Raw genomic sequence first — 7607 nt, 5'->3', positions numbered from 1 at the left:
GTGGGACAGAACTGCCAGTGACGATTGGTTGTGAATGGATGTGTACGACAGGATCGGATTACATTACTCATTTGGGAAAACGTTGGATGATGTAGGGTCCCATCAATAATGCGGCCTCTGTAATTTGTGGATTTTAGAGTAAAGGGAGTGTGTACAGTGATAAATTGGTAGAACATGAGGAGTCCATTGAGAAGAATCCAGGAGATCCAAATTTTACCCAGATTTTCTACAGATTAATCAAACAATTAACAAGGGATCAGCTCGAGAGCAGAAATAGCATAAGAACTTTTTTCACAGAATCAGCCATGTTCTCACAGAATATGAGGATATAAAACACTTTCTATTCCCTCATAACTGTCTGGAAATGAACATGTAGAAATGTGTAGCTGTATCTTGACAAATTAACTTGCTTTGCTGCACATTTCTGACAGAAGTTGCTAAAACCATCCACACGAGACTCCTTTTCGAATATGCAAATGAAGTATTATATGTTGTTTTCATGTATATGTACATAGTTTCATGTTTTCTTCAAATCTGTTTTAATTTTAGGCACTTAAGTAAGATTATTTTGTTTGTTTGCAGCATATTTGAAATAAACTGAACTGAAATGTGAGGTTTGTAAGTTTTGACTGAAACAGCTCATACGAGGGGGCTTCAAAAAGTTTGTGGAAAAAGAACATGGCTTAAATCACATGGACCTCAGTTTCACACAGATGGACTTAAAGGCTGGTTACAACACTTGCAGAAGTGCATGACCTACATGGAGCATATGTTGAAAATAAACATCATGACTTAAACCGTTTTTTTCCAACTGTCCTTTCTGAAGCCCCCTCGTACTTCGTGACTTAGTCCTGGCTGATCAGTAATCTCAACAAGCAGGTATGAAGGAGATAGAAGCAGGTCTGGAGGCTAAGGTCAGGCCTCCGGACGGTTCCGTAACAGTCAGAACGCCTCCTGAAATGATCTTTACAAGGTCAGACTTACCCCAACAGGAGGCAACGGGCCCAGAGGGTCATTTTCCACCGGAGCACCAGACGGCTGAGGGAGGACACACAAAGAAACAATCCAGTTAGGACACCTTTCTGTCTCTGTGTCTATACTTCCACCTTTCTGCTTGGCTTTGTCTTTTTCCCCCTTGGTTCTGTTTGTATGAAGTCGTTCTGCTGTCGTCCGAAGGTGAACAGGAGCGAAACGTGCCGAGAAAAAAAAAAAAAAAAAAAAAAAAGCCAAGAAGTGAGTGGAAAAACCGATGTGAAACTCAGTGAACTCACTCAGGTCGGTCTGAGCCGGAGCTGGGGTCAGGTAGGATGACCGACAGAGGTGAGGAGAGGGGTGGTGGTGGTGGTGATGGGTGGGTGGGGGCTCCTCTCTGCTGCAGCGGTGAGGGGCGACTGACGGAGCTGGCGGCGGCGGCTCGTATGCCTTCCAAAAACTACACGCTCGGTAGGAGGAAAACAACAACTCTGTTCCAATGAGCACGGCTGGCACAGGCCACCCCCGGCTTCCCGCTCACCTCCCTGATTCACCCAACCTCTCCTCCTCCTCCACCCTGGCACCCCCTTACCCCACCCCGAGTCCTCCTCCTCCTCCTCCTCCTCCTCCTTCTCTCGCTTTCTCTAACGCTGCTGTGAAAGTAGGCAGGGAAGTGCGATGTCTGAGGGAACTGAGGGAACATTCATGCTTGTTCCAGACTGGACACCCCGCCCCACCCACCTACCCACGCTCCTCACCCACCCCGGGCTCTGACAAAAGGTACCTTATTCACCCTGGGCCTGGAAACACTGTGGAGTTTACTCAGCCTGCACTCATATACACACACATATACACAAGGAAAAAAAGTGGTGTGTGCCACGGTGTGGAAAGTTATCTGTGGCAAACAGTCGGTCAGTTCTTATGTTGGAATATACAAACACGCATGAATATATTAGCCTGAGTGGAAAAGCAGCTGAAAAGACGCGAGGAATTAGCGGTCGCTGATGGGATTTCATGACCGCCGGCTGAAAGATGTTTGCCAGTTAGGTCAAACAACTTCAACATCATTAACTGAACCACGGAATGAAGTTACAGGCCTCGCTGAAAGACAACATGTAGCAGCAAAAGCATCGATACAAAATGTTCCTGTATCTTAGAGTCCTGTGGTCTGGATGCCAGAGATCAATCTCCCAATAGAGTGGGCGGTACTTTCACTGGAGGAGAACTCAACTCATTCATCAAAGTCCATTATGACTTCTATCAGTGATCAATAGGAACTATGGTATTTGTAACCATTACATGTATAATCCAGCAAATTATGGACCATTATAAGTAAAACCACATGTTTTTCATATTTCAAAAAACTCGTCAAAAATTCCAAAACAAAAATTTCTCAAATTGTGAAAAACTTTGTAAACATTGTCCCAAGGAAGATATATATAAATTAGGATGAATAAGCAAGATGGCAAGATGAGTACAACTATGACGACAACAAAAAACACGACGAAGATGAAGCGAAAACAACTGCGAAAATGACGCCGAAGACGGCAGTGTGACAAAACGGCAACGACAAAGAGGGCAACAGCAAAGATGACGAACAAGACAATGACGCCGAAGATGACAAAGATGGCGAAAACAAAGGACAATGATGATGACGCCGAAGACGACAACGGCAATGGAGATGAATACGAAAATGACAAAGACGATGAAGATGATGATGAGGATAACGACAACGAAGACAACAAAAAAGACAATGGCAACAACGATGAAAATACTGACAAAGACAATGACAAAGACTATGATGAAGATGACGACAACGAAAAAAATGGGTACTTTTTTGTTTTAGTTTAGTATTTATCAAACTATAACAATAATAACTCTGCGCCTTTGCAATTTGTACAAAGAAGAATTCAGGTTAATTCTGTAAATGAAGGGAGGCTGAATTAGATTAAACTAGACAAAACTAAACCAGAACATATTCAATTTCCACCCAAGTCAAACTGACGAGTAGTGGCCTTTGATTTCGACTTCATCTGTTATACTGTTAGAGATCCATAAAAAAGTGGATGTTAAAAAGTGAAAAGGAAAGGTAGGAAAAAAACAGTGCCATATTATTTGTCAGAGTTTATTCTAGCAGTAGATTAATCCACATTTGGTGTTCTGGGGCAGTGTATATAGAACCCACTCCAATTACACCAAAGGGTCGTTCCAAACCAGTTCAGTTGGATTTTGTTAAAAGAAACTCATTTAAAAACTTCGGTTAGGTCCAAGGAAAAGCTCTACATCACGGATGTCAAACATACAGTCCATGGGCCAAAACCGTCCCGAGTCCAATCCCTCCCATGGATGAATCAGTGAATTAGTGAATGCAAAAGTTTCACTGAAGATATTAATAATCAAGGATGTCAAAAATTTTACTTCAGGTTCCACGTTCAGACTGATACGATCTAATGTGGGTCAGACCAGTAAAATACTATCACATAGTAATGGTTCTACAGAGAGGTGTAGTTTTTTTGCTGGTTCCATCGATAAAAAAAAATCAGTGGGGTTTTTCCATTGGCTTCTGGATTATCCCAGAAAATCAGCTCTGACAAAAGGAAAGTGCTCAATCCAAGTGCAATTGACAAAAGTAAAAGTTTAACACAAAGTTGCACAAGGGTCGCATGACTTCAACGTCACATTCACCCAACTTCCAAAATGTTATTGGATTTTACACACTCAGTCCATGTAAATAGAGAATAAAATACATTTGCAGAGTCCAATAAAAGAAAGGAATACATAAAGAAAATAGAGCTGGTAGCAATGGTTTTACCACGTCAAATGAATTTATTAATGCAGGAGACCAATCTCCCAATAGAAGTGGGCAGTACTTTCACTGGAGGTGAACTCAACTAATTCAAACAAAGTCCACATATGACTTCTACCAGTGATCAACAGGAACTACACTGATATCTGTAACTATTTACATGTTATAAACCATCAATATATGGAACATTATATGTAATAATTCAAAAAGTTGTCAAAAATTAAAACATCTAAATTTCTCAAAATTGTGAACAAACTTTGTAGACATTGTGCTAAGGAAGATGCATATAAAATTTGAAATGAATCCGACAAATAGTTTTGTCAGAAGAAGATATTTGAAGAAACTGCTAAAGAAGACGAACACAGCGCCATAACAGTAGCTCATGGCCGATCGAGTCAGCTAAAAACAGACCCCATCTATCCAAAAATGCGCTCTTGAAGAAAACATTCATAGTTTGTTAGGGAACTATTGATTTTGCAGCACAGGTAGGTCTCATTTTTTGCTGAAGGTTTAAAAAAAAAACCCTAAACCACCGTTTTCCAAATGAAAGCTAAAGGACCTTCAAAGGGTTTTTTCCTTCTGAGACACGAAAGTGATGATTATTTCTGAGAATTCATAAAGAGCAGTATTATCCACTGAATGTCAACGTCACTTTACGCACAAAAGGAAAAGGACTGTGCCCGTTTCAAGAGGCTCTGTCATGGAAACTGTGAGGGAGCGGGGATGGAAAGGCCTGAGTGGGCACACACCAGGGTTAAAGGGTGGGTGTGTGAAAGTGTGTGTGTCACTCCCATCCACAGCCAATCTATGCCCCGGCCCCACCCTTATGGGTTTTCTGTGACTAAAAAAGGTAAAAGGAGAATATAATGATATAAAGACATGATGACTTCATCCTGGCTCAGACCGTTCAGCTCCTCGGCAGCTTCCAGACGGAGCGAGGCTGGACGCCGGACAAGGAGAAAAGAGAGGCTGAGAAAACAAGGGAGGGAGAAGGAAGAGGGGAAAAGCAGCATGTTGGCACAAAAGTGTGAAATAAAGGTTGGGTGTTATAGATCTGGATGGAATATTCCATAAAGGTTGTTTGAAGGCCAAGCGCTGCAGGTGAAAATGGCCGATTCAGCTCGTCACATTAAACATGTTCTAATGCTTTTAGCACCGACCGAGCTTCAGCAGAAACATACACAGAAAAACAGAGACCAATGTCCCTGTATGTCAGCGTCATGTTCAATCTGAAGCAATCCCCAGTTGAATTTGTGAGGTTGTCAGGTTCTGTCTCTATGTTCCAGCCCTGTGGTCTGGATGAAAGAGATCAAACTCCCAATAGAAGTGGGCGGTACTTTCACTGGAGGAGAACTCAACTCATTCAATCAAAGTCCATATATGACTTCTATCAGTGATCAATAGGAACTATATTGATATCTGTAACCATGTACATATAAAACCATCAGAATATGGACCATTAGAAGGAAAGGCAGATTTTAGTATTTCAAAATGTGTAAAAAATTTTAAAATCTAAATTTCTCATAACTGTGAGGAAACTTTGTAGACATTGTCCCAAGGAAGATACAGATACAATTTTAAATGAATCCAACCAGTAGTTTTGTCAGAGAAGATGTTTGAAGAAGTTGCCAACAAAGATGACACCGACACAGCGCCTTCACTATAAACTCATGGCCAGTGAGATTAAAAAAAAAGGTCAACTTTACTGATGCGAAGAAAACTGAGAGCAGAAAATGAAAACGTTGGTCTGAAAGAATCAACAGGAGGTCAGTGAGTTCATCAGCCTCAGGTCGACGCCTCATCATTTTCATTTTTGAATCCAATGTATTATCACAGTTTTTATTTCAAATATCTATGTTTAAAAAGATGAACTTTTAATATATTGTCAGATTAGATTAGACTAGACTTCAGTGATCCTATAATGGGTAAATTCACTGGTCAAAGCACAACAGAATAAAGTGCAAGAAAAAATATCCAGCATAAAGATCGTGCAAATCATAAAATAATAAGTAATAAAACTCTAACGACTAAATACATATTTACAACAGTTGAACTGCAATATGTCAAACAGTAAATGTATTATGTTTTATTTTAATTTTGAGGGTTTATCTTCTTTTAGTTTAGCTCGTTTCATTTCATTTTAGTGTTCATGGGTGTATTTATAGTCAGTATTTGTAGATTTTTTCCAGAAAGCTGCAGTGAAACCAGAACATCAAGGTTGTTTCACTCTATTATTTGACTTTTAATTTCTCTAAAACCTTGCTGTGTATGAATAAGATTTTAAGGTCCAGACGATGCAGAACTTTGACCCCTGTCACAGATCAATAATAGAAGGTTCCAGACATGTGTAAAGTGTGCAGATAGGTCTGGATACGATGGATTTGAGTCAGAAAACCTGGTCCAGTTCTGGTATAACTGGTCTGTTTACATGCTGGAGAAGACCCACTTTAACCCTTCGGAGTCCGTAAACGCACCGTTACGTCCAATCACAAACTGATTTAAAGGCAACGTATGAGCAGACGGAGCAGAGTCTTCATTCAACTTGTGTGAAAGTGAAGATGTTTTAAGTAAAACTGTGAAGATAATAGTGTTGAAAGGCTGAGTAAACCAGATATGATACACAACAAAGACAGAATTTTCTGCAATACTGTCATCATTTTTGTTGCAGGTTTGGTGCAGGAAGAGACGGTAAAAACATAAATGAACATGTCACAGAGTTTGATGGAAAAGTGAACAATATCAACCAATCAGACGTGTCATCTTGTGACACCTGATTGTTGTTATAAGTAGTTGTATATAGTTTTGCGAGTTGTAAAATAGTTCAATGAACATGTTTTCCCCATTTGTGACACCAGATTGTTTTGTAAATAGTTTTCCTAAAAAAACCCTGAGGCACTATTGGCATTTCATGCAAATAGTTGTATATAACTTTATTATTTGCTAAATTGTAATTATTTTTAAAGTTTTCAAGGTATGTGTTCATTCTAACTTAGAAAAATGCTTAGTTCAACATGTTTTTGGCAAAAAACAGTAAAGAATCAAACTTTTTCCTGCTCGGATTTCATTTTTTGGATGATTTTAGGTTCAGTGTGTTAATACAACAAGTGGAAAAAAATAACAGTCAACCCAACAAGGTAATGGAAAGATATAAAGGAAAAAAATCTAAATGATTAAAAAAAAGTAGCCAAAATACACTCAGACTCCCTAAGGTTTAATCACATTATTTGGGTAAAACTTTGATTTCAGTCGAACTAGCACGTTTAGATGTAGTTTTAAAGTCCTGTTTTAGTCTGACTGATGCAATAATTCATTTTTTATGTGTCATGTAAACGTACTGAGTGTGTTAGACGACTGTTAGTTTGATGGAGGAGGTTATATTAACAAAACTGCCATTATTTGAGCTGAAATATTCCAAGTTGTGCTCCCTGTCCTCTGAGTGAATAAACCACCTATAACCCGACTGTATGGAAACGTGAGCTCTGACATCTTGTGTGTAAACATGAATGAATGTGACAAGCGGCCAAGTGGATGTGTGGAACCGTTCTGTTCAGCAGCTCTGGTGATAAAACACAGGCTAATTCAGGCGCTGTTAAGGATCCTTGTTCTAAAGAGGGGAGGGGTACAGAGAGGGGGGAGGGGTGGTGGGAGGAAGAAGGAGGCGATTGAGGGAAAGGCCGACCTGAAGATGGAGGACGGAGTGACAAAAAAAGAAGAAGGAGTTGTTATCTGAAAATGAAGACAGAAAAAGGGTTTTTTTGGCAGAGAGGATGGGGGGGTGGAAAAGGAGAGGTAGTGGAGGTGAAAGGGGAGGGGGCTGGGGGGGGGGGGC

The sequence above is a fragment of the Sphaeramia orbicularis genome, chromosome 6 (assembly GCF_902148855.1).
Source record: "Sphaeramia orbicularis chromosome 6, fSphaOr1.1, whole genome shotgun sequence".
NCBI classification, from domain to species: domain Eukaryota; kingdom Metazoa; phylum Chordata; class Actinopteri; order Kurtiformes; family Apogonidae; genus Sphaeramia; species Sphaeramia orbicularis.
The sequence above is the reverse complement of the archived record's forward strand: the minus strand, read 5'-3'. Positions refer to the sequence as shown.